The sequence below is a fragment of the Neopelma chrysocephalum genome, unplaced genomic scaffold (genome assembly GCF_003984885.1).
Source record: "Neopelma chrysocephalum unplaced genomic scaffold, ASM398488v2 Primary Assembly neopelma1_25, whole genome shotgun sequence".
NCBI lineage: Eukaryota > Metazoa > Chordata > Aves > Passeriformes > Pipridae > Neopelma > Neopelma chrysocephalum.
This window is the reverse complement of record NW_020897694.1, coordinates 32,451,711-32,464,458: the sequence shown is the minus strand read 5'-3', so window position 1 is coordinate 32,464,458 and position 12,748 is coordinate 32,451,711. Positions and strand designations below refer to the sequence as shown.

General features: G+C 42.9%; 1 protein-coding gene across 1 annotated transcript in view; it reads right to left on the bottom strand.

Moving 5' to 3' along the window:
* Positions 1 to 268, bottom strand: part of PPP2R3B (protein phosphatase 2 regulatory subunit B''beta) — a 48,029-nt gene extending 47,761 nt beyond the window's left edge. The window contains exon 1 of the mRNA XM_027674797.1: positions 145 to 268. The gene's annotated coding sequence lies outside the window, so the exon portion shown is untranslated. The remainder of the gene's footprint in view (positions 1 to 144) is intronic.
* Between the last annotated feature and the right edge of the window lie 12,480 nt (positions 269 to 12,748).

Genomic DNA, 12,748 nt, shown 5'->3' with positions numbered 1-12,748 from the left:
CCGCCGCCACCGCCGCCGCCACCGCCGCCGCCACCGCCGCCGCCACCACACGCTCGGTCCCTCGGGCCGGTGCCTGCCCCCAGCAGCAGCTCAGGGGGGATGTGGCTCCACGCCGCAGGAGTGTCCCGAAAGACAGACGCTCACCCCTACTCAGCTCCGCCGCCGCCCCTCCCGCCGCCGCCTTCAAACACGCACCTCCTTCCGGCACGGCCCCGGCGTCTCGCGAGAGGGCGGCCCTTCCGCCCCGCGGGACGCGGCGGCGGTCGCCATGGTGACGGGCCGTGAGGGGCGGTGGGGCCGCCCCGCCTGTGTCAACCGGTAGCACCGCCGCCCTCTGTGCCGAGGTTAGAGCTGAGACAGGGTCTCGGTGTCTCAGAGCTGCGGCAGCTCACAGGCTGCTCCTCACTGGCTGGTTTTTTGAAAGGAGCTGGCAAAGTGATGGGGAGGCAGATGCCTCCTCAGCGAGTTCGCTGACGACACAAAGCTGGGTCGAGTGGCCAATACCCCTGAGGGCTGTGCAGCCCTCCAGAGGGACCTCGAGAGGTTGGAGAGATGGACAGAGAAGAACTGTCTGAAATTCAACAAAGGCAAATGCTGTGTCCTGCACCTGGGGATGAGTAGCCCCGGGCACCTGTACAGGCTGGGGGATGACCTGCTGGAAAGCGGCTCTGAAGAATCACAGAATATGCTGAGTTGGAAGGGACCCACAAGGATCATCGAGTCCAACTTCTCGCCTGCAGAGGACCATCCTCAAGAATCACACCCTGTGGGGCGCTGTCTGTGAGCCAGCAGTGTGCCCTTGGAGTGCATTAGGAGGAGCATTGCCAGCGGGTCATGGGAGGTGTTCCCGTCTGCTCAGGCCTGGTGAGGCCGGATCAAGAGTGCTCTGTCCAGTTCTGGGCTCCTCAGAGAGACATGGAACTCCTGGAGCAGGTGCGGTGGAAGGTGACAAAGAGGCTAAGTGGACTGGAGCATCTGCCTAATGAGGAAAGGCTGAGGGAGCTGAGCCTGCTCATTGAGAAGAGGCGAATGAGAGGGGACATGATTAACGTGTGTAAGTATCTGAAGGGAGGGTGCCAAGAGGATGGAGCTTGGCTCTTCTCAGTGGTGCCAAGCAATAGGACAAGAAGCAACAGCAAGAAACTGATGCACAGGAAATTCTGCCTGCATATGAGGAAGAACTACTTTACTGTGCAGGTGACTGAGCACTGGAATAGATTGCCCAGAGAGGTTGTGGAATTTCCCGCACTGGAGATACTCAAGAACTGTCTGAATGCAATCCTGTGCAATGTGCTGTGGGATGATCCTGCTTGAGCAGGGAGGTTGGATCAGATGACCCACTGTGGTGCCTTCCAAACTTACCCATTCTGTGATTCTGTGAAAGTGTGTGAGCTGTTCCAGCTCTTAAATGCTGTTAAAAGGAGAACACTAAATGCCTGCTCTACACAATTGCTGTGATTACCGCTAGTGTTACAGGATTGCAAATGATAGGATGAAAGGAGAAGTGGAGGCAGTAACAAACAAAAGAATAATCCCCTTATTAAGTGAACCATCTGTGCCAATCTGTTTGCAGCCTTTTTTTTGCACTGGAAAATATACACTGGAAATTTGTGGCTGCCAGCCTTCAAGGGCACCCCTGTGAGGCTTCCCAGGTACACTTGTCAGTGGGGTCTTAGGTAGCTGAGCCTTGCCCCATATAGTTCTTTTCCTTGGTATTTTGTACTTCAGCATGTCATCTGTGTTTTTACATCAGATCCCTACTTCCACTACACTGAATTTTGCTCTTGTGGTTTTGCTCATTTGCTCATGTTTATCCATTTTACCATTCTGCCACTTCCTTTACTGTGAGAGACACTCCAGATTTCTGACAGGTTATTATCACAAATATTGGGAAAGTTACTACTGTGCAACTGAGGCTGTACCAAAGATGATACCAGTTGCATGTTACAGTGGTTTGAAGGGAAGGCTTAAAAATGCAGACAAGATTAAAATAGATTATGTAAGTGAAGGAATGAGCTTGCTTTCTCATTTCTGGAAGCTTGGACAGAGGACACAGAGATAAAGGGCTAAGGAGAAACAAAAGATGAGATGTTGTGAGAGAAATCCAGAACAGTCCAACACAATTATGTTTTGATAATAGCAGAATTACATTTTTGTAGAAACAGAGTCATCTGGCAAAAAGCAGTGTAACTCTTGTAATTGTACCAGGGAACTTTGACTTACCGCTGTAGACACTGAAATATGTTTTCACAAGTCTTAAATGAGATTCTGCATTCCAAGAAACCTGTAGAGGGGTGAAAGTTCTTGAGAGAGTCTCCACTTTTTGAAGTAGAGCAGTACTCTGTTTCCTGCCCATTGGTAGGTGAAGTTGGAAAGTATGGTTTCGGAAAGCTCAAGTGGACAAAACAGCATAACTTCAAAACATTCAACATAACACAGAGGAAGCAGATGTCAAAGTAGGGATAAATCTGTAAATATTATGGAACTAGCTTTAAAGCAGAGGAAAAGAAAACCCCATGTTAAGGACAAGTAGTGAGATTTTTGGCTGAGAACTGAAGGCTGAATTAAGAAGACTGATAGCAGAGCAACAGACATGGAACAAAGAGTACTTTTAAAACATTTTGAATGCCTTTGAAGCATTCCTTAGTGATGGTGTAGCCATCTGTTGATTGACACGTTGAAGACAGGTGGCAAGAAGTGGATCAGAGAGTGACTTGACAGAGTTGTAGAGTTGGATATCATCTGCGTAGAGATGATGCCCTTTGTTGAAACTGGCAATGAGCTCTCTCAGAGGAACATGAGAAATAAGAAAAAAGAAAAGAAAAAAAAAACCTATGAGAGATATACACAGTCACAGTGTTCTCTCATGCATGTTAGTGTATATTCAAAGCAATTCGAATTCTGACTTTATTAGAGTTTGTCATGATTAACATTGGTATGAGAGAGGAATCAATTCCATGCCTTCTGTTAAACAGAAGACACTTTGGGCATCCTCACCGGGTTATACCAATATTGGCAATTCACACGGATATTTTGAATGTGTCTCTGAATGAATTAGGTCTACTCAGCAGTGTATTCACTGCTAGGGATGTGTGTTTGTAGAGATAGAGGAGTCCAAACTTGGCCAAAAGTGGAGAAGTACCAAAGTTGGACCTCTTTGTTCAGATCTTCCACTGAGAATTTAAACTTGAAATTCCTTTTTGACCACTATTTCCATGTTCTTGCTGGCATGGTAAGTACAGAAACTGTACCTTTCTATGTTGCTTTCAATGTAGGGAAAACAAAAATCTGTTCTAGTGTCTTATATTTTATGTGAAATGTATCTATCTGGTTTAAGGATGGGCTCCTTTAAAAATCCCCTGAATAAATATTGAATAATAAAGTGCAATATCCAACTGAGTGTGCAATATCCAACTGATACCTGAAAGGTTAGTGATGGGGTTACACTTAGTATTGTTGTAAAAGACACACACTACACTTTAGGTAAGGCACTTGTTTAACAAGTGCAAGAGAGTGGTGTATTGATATAGCTCGTGTCAATTAACGACAGGAGTGCTTGGGCCTAACAACACAGTGCAGTTAGTACACCAGTGCTAGTATTTCCATGTAGTACAGTACATCCCCCTGTACAGTGTGTGGACCTACTAATCCTCATGGAGAAGCTGAAGAGCCACATGAGCTTCTAGATCTTGTCTCTGTTGCATACAGCTTGTTTCTGGCTTTATTTTACTGGTCTTGTCTCAGAAGTTGATTAGCAGTACTGCCAGTATACACTCCTGGCTAAATATCAAGGTCCCCCTTTGCCTTTATTTGTCACTTTGTGCTGTTCATAGGGAATATTTCTGTTCCTAATCAGCATTTTGCAGTGAAGTCTGGGCTCCTTCCCTGATAACGTTGGGTCTCTACAACTTGGACATATTGGTATTAAAGAGGCGTCTCCACTGCCTCTGTACTAGTGGGAGTAAAGCAGCATTTCTAAGGCCTGATTAATGTTATCCTGAGGTAGACATGTAACCTAGGTCAGAAGTAACATGATTTAAAAGTCCTGTTCCTCTCCACTATTTAGCAGGAATCTCAATTAGTATCTGAGGTATACACAAGCACGTTTTAGAAGTCTAAAGTTAGATAGAATAACGTGTTTGGAGTATTATATTTACTTTCACACACCTGTGTTAGATTTAGTCTCATCTGATCTCAAAAGCAGAGTCAACATAACTCAACAGAGTGGGAGATTGAGGTGGAACACAAGCCTGAGATCAAAATGCAGTTCACTGCAGGATCTTTATGAGTTCTTATTCTAGAGCTTTTCATATGCCTTTGTGCTGGTTTTCTCTGGGGTAGAGTTATTTTTCTTCACAGTGGCTGGTATGGGGCTGTGTTTTGGATTTGTGCTGAACACAGGGTTGATAATATAGAGATGTTTTTGTTATTACTGAGCAGTGCTAACACAGAGCCAAGGCCTTTTCTGCCTTCCATACTGCCACTCTGGTGAGCAGAATGGGCGTGCACAGGAAAGTGGGAGCTGGGACAGCTGACCCCAACTGACCAAAGTGATATCCAATACCATATGACATCATGCTCAGTGTGGGGAAGAAGGAGGAAGGTAGGGATGTTTAGAGTGATGGCATTTGTCTTCCCAAGTCACTGTTATGGGGGCCTGCTCTCCTGGAGATGGCTGAACACCTGCCTGTCCATGAAAGCAGTGAATTAATTCCTTGTTTTGTTTTGCTTGTGTGCACAGCTTTTGCTTTTCCTGTTAAGCTGTTTTGTCTCAGCCCATGAGTTTTCTCACTTTTACCCTTCCGATTCTCTCCCTGATCCTGCTGGTGGGGGAGTGAGCAAGTTGCCTGAGTGGGGCTTGGCTGCTGACTGGGGTTAAATCATGACAGCCTGTCATATAGGGAAGAGAACTACGGTACCTCTTTAGACTATTGCCTTTTGATCAGGCTTTTGCTTCTGTAATGCGTTTATAATGCTTTTGCTGACACATTTCACGACTTTCAAATTTAGGCATCTGAAATCTGGTTCTAACCTATATATAAGCACTAAAATAACTGTGTCCTGATTTCCCAATGTGCTAACTTAGTAGGAAGCAAGTGTGCTGAATGTCTCTGGCAAACCAGTCACTTTTATTTAAGTTGCTGTTATTGAAAATTTTGGCCAGAAGAGCTCATTGAGGTTGTGCTGCCAAGGTGACGTTCCTTCTAAACCTGCTTATGGTATGCAGTCAGAGAGACTTCACTCAGGAGAGTGTCAATGTTTCTTTCCACTAAGTGAAAGATAAAGTCTAGGATACTGTCACTCAAACAAAAATTCCTAGTCCTGGTACTAATTTTGGGGGAGCATGGAGAGGACATTGGGTGCCTTACACTGTCTCATTTAAACTGAAAGGAAAGGCTAAGAAAATGGTAATAACTGGGAAAACCTTAAGCTATGCATCCATACCAGCTAACCAGGCCACTCCATCCTTTCTTGCAGCAGCTTACCAAAAATAGAGCTGGGATGGTGAACTACAGGTCATATGGCCTCCAGAAGTAGCATCATATGCAGACAAAAAAATTTCAGCAATGCTGACTTGGTGCACATGTTTGGCAGCCAGCAAAGCTCTCAGAAGAGCATGATATTGAGACTTTAGGCTTGAATTTTCTCTGTCTTCCACCACCTTGAGGTGGAATACTACAGCAATATAGGATCTGGTTATTATCTTGCTGATGTACAACTCTTTAAGAGCGAATCAGAGATAAAATTACACAATGCTTTGTAAGTTGCCAGCTTGTGTCATGAGTAGAGGCATTTAAACATTCTGTACTTGAAGACACATTTTGTTTCCTCCTTATCACACGCACCATGTAATTAGATTCTAATGCCTTGTCACTGGCTATCTCTTTATGGGAGCAGTTGGTTTAATGTGGGAACATTTACATCTCTGGAAGGAAAAAAAGAGAGTATAAAATGTAGATGCTGTAAGAGCAGGTGCACTAGAAGGCAAAGAAGAAAATTGGTTTAGCAGTTGTTTGCCATTGTGTTTTCAGATTAATTCCTGCTGCATATCACTGCAGGGCTAGCAATGAACAGTTCTGGTACATTTTACTGAATTACTATCAGTGTGTTGGTTTTTCTCCCATAGGGGTCTTGGACTGGGCAGTGTTTAACAGCAGTCCAGATGTGAAGGCTGGTTCTGCATTAAGTCACCCTGATCTTCTAATCCCAGGTTCACATACTTCAAGTGCTGTATTTTATCCGATGGTTTTATCTAGCCTTGTATCCAGGTCACATGGAGTTTATGAAAAACTGCTTGAAATGCAGTCTCTGGGGTGATGTTTAACAAGGTGTGCATGAGGATGTTTATGGGGTGTGAGAATGGGAGTCCATCCATTCTCCACGTTGAGTGTTACTGAGCCCAGTTCTCTTCCAATCTTGTCCTGGTGCAATCATTAAAGGGGAGAGGAGACTGAGCTATTGTATGCAGCATCCTGCAATGTCTGCCAGCTACTTGTCTGCTGCCATGCCAGGTACTTGACTTTTTCATCTCCATCACCTGGCTAGGACCCAGTCTGAAGAACTGAGGCCTAAACTTGTTTTGGGATAGAATCTACTTTTCTCTATGTTTCATCAGAGCAGTCTTCATCAGATTATTGAGGGGGCAGTGTAAAACACAGTGCCTGTACTCCTATAGTGGATTTCTGTGACTGGGTTTTGGTAGCGGGGGAGGAGTTACAGGGGTGGCTTCTGTTAGAAGCTGCCAGAAGCTTCCCCTGCCCTGTGGAGCCAATGCCAGCCAGCTCCAGGACAGGCTTCCTTCCGCTGGCCAAGGCCAAGACAATCAGGAGTAATAGTAACGCCTCTGTGATAACATATTTAAGAACAGAAAGCCATTGCGCAGAAAGAATTCCAGCCAGGGAAGAGCAAAGTGAGAACATGGGAACAACAATGCAAACACCAAGGTCAGTGCAGAAGGAGGGACAGGAGGTGCTCCAGGTGCCGGAGCTGAGGCCCCAGCAGCCCGTGGTGCAGACCATGGTGGAGCAGCTGTGCCCCTGCAGCCCATGGAGGACCATCGGGGTGCAGAGACCCACCTGCAGCCCATGGAGGAGCCCATGCTGGAGCAGGGGGATGCATGAAGGAGGCTGTGACCCCGTGGGAGGCCCAAGATGGAGCAGGCTCATGCTGGAGACCTGCAGCCAGTGGAGAGGGAAGCCCACGCTGGAGCAGGTTTCTTCCAGGTAGGACTCGTGACCCCTGCGGGGGACCCATGCCACTATAGCTCATTCATGAAGGACTGCACCCCATGGAGAAGTGACCTACGGGACAGCAGTTTGAGAAGAACTGTTGCCCGAGGGATGGACTCACGCTGGAGAGGTCCATCAAGGACTGTCTCCCATAGGAGGGACCCCACAGGAGTCGGAAAGGACTCCTCTCCCTGAGCAGTGGCAGAAACAACAACTGACCATAACCCCATTCCTCATCTCCCCACACCACTGGGGGACAAAAGGGAAAACATGGAAGGAAGGAGAGGTGGGGGGAAGGTTTTTTATTTCTCACTCTTTTACTCTTATCCTGTTAGTAATGAATTTAAGTATTATCCCCACTTTGAGTCTGTTTTGCCCGTGAGGGTAATCAGGAACTGACCTCTCCCAGCTCTTAACTCATGAATCCTTTGCTAGTTTTTTTTTTCTCTCCTCTGTCCAGTTGCAGAGGGAGAGTGAGAGAGTGGCTTTAGTGGGTACCTGGCATCTGGCCAGGGTCAACCCATTACAAATCCTTTTCTGTTTTTGCAGTTCTAAAGAAATGGAAATCATGTAACGGACAAGTATATTTTTATCACTTGGTACCCACAACTGCTTCTGTAATAACATGTATATTTCTACGGCATGGTTTTAGAATGTCTATGTACGTATGTACATGCATACATTAGATGGAAACTGCAGTAAACTACAAAATTATGCTAGCTGCCACTGCTATAATTAGCTCACTGAACTAAAAATAATTAATATAGTTAATCTTTGCATTACAACACAATGAGAAGCACACACCTAATAAATCACGTTTTTTTATTATTATCTGCTAAGTGTCTGGCTACTTGAGTAATATTTTCAACTTTGGTTAAATTCACCTTGTGCTCTTCAAAGCCAGTAGCAAGTTTTCCATTTTTCATAATGGTATGGGATCAGACATCTATGCTCTGGGGGGTTTCTTTCACCACTGCATTACTCCAGTTACAAGATCTGATCTGCAATTTGACTGCTATTTTCATTCAGCAAAACTAAAAGATTAACTATTTCTAAATTTATGAGCTAATTAGGACACTAATATAAACCACATTTATAATTTTCCTGAGTTTGCTTAATCCTTCTTCATTACAAAAGTCAGTTCAGATGTCCATAAAAGCTTACAGGAAAAAAAAAGTATTTGTTTTCATTTTCATTAGGGAAAAGTGAAAATTCCAAAATATTCTGGGCAGACAGAGCCACATTCTTTTGCTCTCATTAAAGTCATTTTAGTTACAGTAGTTAGAGGAGGAAAACACTGTGCAGCTCTAGGCATATGTCTGCAAGATTGCCAACACCAGTAATTTTATCACAGGTTTAATAAGATTTAGTGTTTTTTCTTATAAAGCTCCAGAGTCTAATGATTATGAAATAATGTTATCTTCCATTAAGTGTGTATATTAAAAAGAGCCCTTGTAGTTGCAAAGAAAGTATTGGAAATACAAAATTAATGGCTCAAAAATCCTAATTAAAAATATATATATGAGCCTCAGATTAATTTCTTTAAAATCAAGATTTTAGAAGCAATCTTGGATTTTGAAAAGTGTTTATTAATCTAAATATTGTGTCAGTAGTGGCACTAATTGAGCATTATTGTTCTTCAAGTATTTCTGTATATTCTTTTCCTACTTTAAGAGCTTCTTTTAAGACACAAAAAAACCTACACGTTTTTTTGATTTGAGTGCATCAGAGTGCTCAGACTTAGGATAAGAGCTGGTTGGTTACATATTTTAGATGTTGGAGCCAGACAGCAATTCAGTCTAATAATGTGCATGTCTACTATTTCCTGAAAATTTGCTGGTACATGACCCCTTATATGCATATATGTGACCCTGCAACAAAGTCTTTCATGTGGTGCCAAATATTAAATTGCTACCCAAGCTGGCGTACATTCGCAGTGAACAAGGCACAGCGTATCAGCAGCTCGCATGTGGTGTGCCAGCTAACATGGGAACGTCTGCTCCCCTCCACGCTCACTGCGGTGAGCCTACAGAGGAGGAACAAACCCCCCTGGAATGCTGGGACATAGTATTTTGCACAAATGATGTTTGTCCATTGCTCTGAGGAAAGCACTGGAGGTGCACTAACAAATGGCTGCCTTGAGCCATGTTGCTCCTTTTAAAAGCCCCCAGCTCCCCCAGTTGTCAGTGAGACAGGGTTCCCAGCAGACAAGTAGTCTGGCTTTTAAGAAGCACTTATCAAATAGACTGCAGCTGTGACGGACTATACTGTTCCCAACTAAATATTCTGTCCCAGAGACAAGGTTAGAGAAATAGTCACTGTAATTAATGTTTAGCTTTTAATATTATTAGCTGAAAAGGGAAGTGAATGTGACAGCAGCCAGCAACTGCCAAGGTATAGATCCAATACTGGACTATTATGGAAATGAGAAAAGTGCAAGCTGGAAGAAGGCAAAGCTTGCATAATATTCCACAAGGTCCTGGGGAAAATAGTTGCAGCTAAAGGGTATAATTTGGATGTATGAGGAGCATTCACAGGGGCTAAATTTATCTGGGTGATGCAGGCTTCTCTGGGCTGGACCTCGGTTCCTGATCTGACTCGCCTCCAAAAGAGCCTGTTGGTATCCCTTGGTTGTGAAAGTTCCCCTGTGAGGCTTAGTGCCCACAGGCTAATACGGCCTTTGGGAATAGTCCCCCTGGTAAAATGAAACCAGCTTGTATTAGTATTTTAATGCTGTCGTTTCTGACTTTTGAGCACCTCCTCACATACCTTTGCTGTCCTAACTCCATACTTAGCCCTTTTACAGGGTCTGGTTCTAAGAGCTTTTCTGGAAGGATCAAGAGCAGAATGCAACTTTTCAACAAAATTAAAATATTTTTCTAATTTTCTTTTGTACTGAGCTGTACTAATTCCTGTCACGCGTCTTATACTTTTTATATTCCCACATGGTTGTTCACAAAAGAAATTCTAAATAACTCTCAGCAGAAATAAGCGCACGCAGCAAATATCATTAAGTGTTCTAGACCTTGAAATGCAGCTGATAGGTTAATCAAAACTATGCACTTGTTTCCCATCCTATTCAGGAGAGAGGTCAAGCTTCTACTTTAATTACTTCAAAATCACATCCTTAAATCCTGTTCTATGACATCTGAAGCTCATTTTTGTGTTTCTGATTATGTAAAACACCCCAGACTTTGTGTATCTATTTGGTATTTGATTCACTTTAACCTATAAAATATTGCATTTTAATGACTTCTATTCCTGCAAGTCCTGAGGAGGTAAAGGATCTGGGAACAGTAACTGAGCTTTATTTTCGTATTCATTGGTGTAGCTTTTAGTGGCTTCCATTGCATAACCACCTTCATACCATACAGCATTGCATGAGGTTTGGTTCCTAAATTGCTTTTGCAAGGAAGGTTGAAAAAATGCAATTTTTATTATTCTTTTTAATTTGGGACTTAACTGAAATGAATATATTTGTGTATCTCCTTAGGTTCAGCTCTTCTCCCATGACTGTGCTGTGGATCACAAGTTACTGTTCCTGCTAGCATTCACCACTTCCTGCCAGTGTTTCTTAATTTGGAAGAGTTAGTTCAATATTAAGAGCTTCTAATTGTAAGTATTTTTAATGTACTTATTATCCTTGATAATCTGAGCACTTACCCTGCTCCTGAGAGTTTCTGTGCATGATTTTTGCATGTGCTTCACACTCCATCTTTACCCTGTGGCTGTGAAACTGAACATGGGAAACTGCACTGACAGGTTACTTAGGGAAAATAAAAGCCCTGTGAGTCTGTCCAGCATCATGCAGAGCTCTCTGTTTCCACAGAGGAAGCTCGAGTCTGAGCGCTGTTCCTGTGAGCTGCTTGTGATGTGGAGGAAGGAAAAATGATGAAAAATGTTCTTCCCCAGTTGTGAAGGCCACCTCATGTCTGCCAGGTTTGGGGAAGTTCCTCCGAACAGAAGTTCCCCTCATCTTCCTGGCCTGGATAACTAACGCCTGGGCACCAGGTGCGTGTTGTGTGGAGTGAGAGAGAAAAACGTGGAGGGGGCTTCCCTCTTTGCATAAGCTGTAGTATAACCAGTAGAGGCAGTCTAGGACCTTGTGTTTAACACAGTGCCCAACCATTTAGGTTGCTGCATTACATTTATAATTAAATGCTAGTGGTGCCAGTTTGGCATTCCTTGTGGCTTAAATATGCCAGATAAAAGAAAAGAAATAACTGGAATCGAGTACTTGGAAACCAAACAGCATAACTCCATGCACCTCTAGAAGGAAAGAAAATAACTGTTGATGGAATTTTTAAACCAAACTATATTTATGCAATATCATTATCCTCTTGTTTTCCTGGAGGCATCTTGTCCAAGTCCAAATGTCCAATCAACTTGCATCAATAGGGTGGTGCCAAGCTGATGTTGTTCAAATCAATCGTTGTTTTGGAGTTGAACTTCAAAAGTAGCAAGATGGTTTTCCAAAATGAAATCGGTAGTCCTTTGGAAATAATGAGATACCTGGTGACATTACTTCACAAAACTTTTGGGGATGGAAATGAAGCATTACAGTAGTTCAGTACATCAAACCACTTGAAGTGATTAAAAGGGCTGTATTTCTTTCTCTAAAAGCATTTAAAAACATATTGAAAGGCTTCAGTAAACCACCATTGAACACTGCAGGTACATGCTGGGAATAGGTGTGTTTTCCCTCCAGTTTTGTATTCGTTCACTTGAGCATTCTTAGGAAGATGCCTGCATTTTCCCTCAAAGGTGGCTGCTTTTCGTGTGTTCTAACCTACATAAATTCTTAATGTTTTACTCTACTTTTTGCAGTGGAGATGTTATTTTTTAGGTAATAAGAAAAAGCCTCAGTTCTACCAGGTAATGTGCATTTTCTGCACCTTATGAGAATATTGAATAGACTTCATTATTTTTTTCAATACAAGTCTGAATTCTACCATTTGATTACCTGAACCAAAAGCATTTCAATTTGCCATCCATCACCCTGACCAGTGTAAAATGCTGAATATTCAGATTAAATTGGAACTTTTTTTCTATGAATAAGGATTTTGATTCAATTCTATAATATACAGTGTCTCTAGGGAGAGGAAATTGAGCTGAAGGTCGCTGAAGGCAAGTGAGAAAATTGTATTATCCAAATACAAAATTCTTTTTCTTATCATCAAAACCTGAAATACAGCCATGGGGAATAAGGGGGTCAAGAGAGAATTCAATTAGAGATGAAAATAGAAAAGGTGCATTTTTCAACTTACCTTTCATTTTTCCAAACAAGTGGCAGCAGTGAGCTGTATAAGAACAATGGAACATTTGTCAAGTGGTTTAAACTTTTTTTTAAAGTATAAATCAGAAAACATTCTTAATCGGTTATAAAGAGGTAGTAAGAGTCCATATGAGAATGGAGTGGCCAATTCTTCATAGCCTTAACCATTGCAGTTTTAACTTGTTCATCAGTTGTGGGGAGAGATAATGAATATGTAATTGCAATAATTTGTGTGGATAAAATT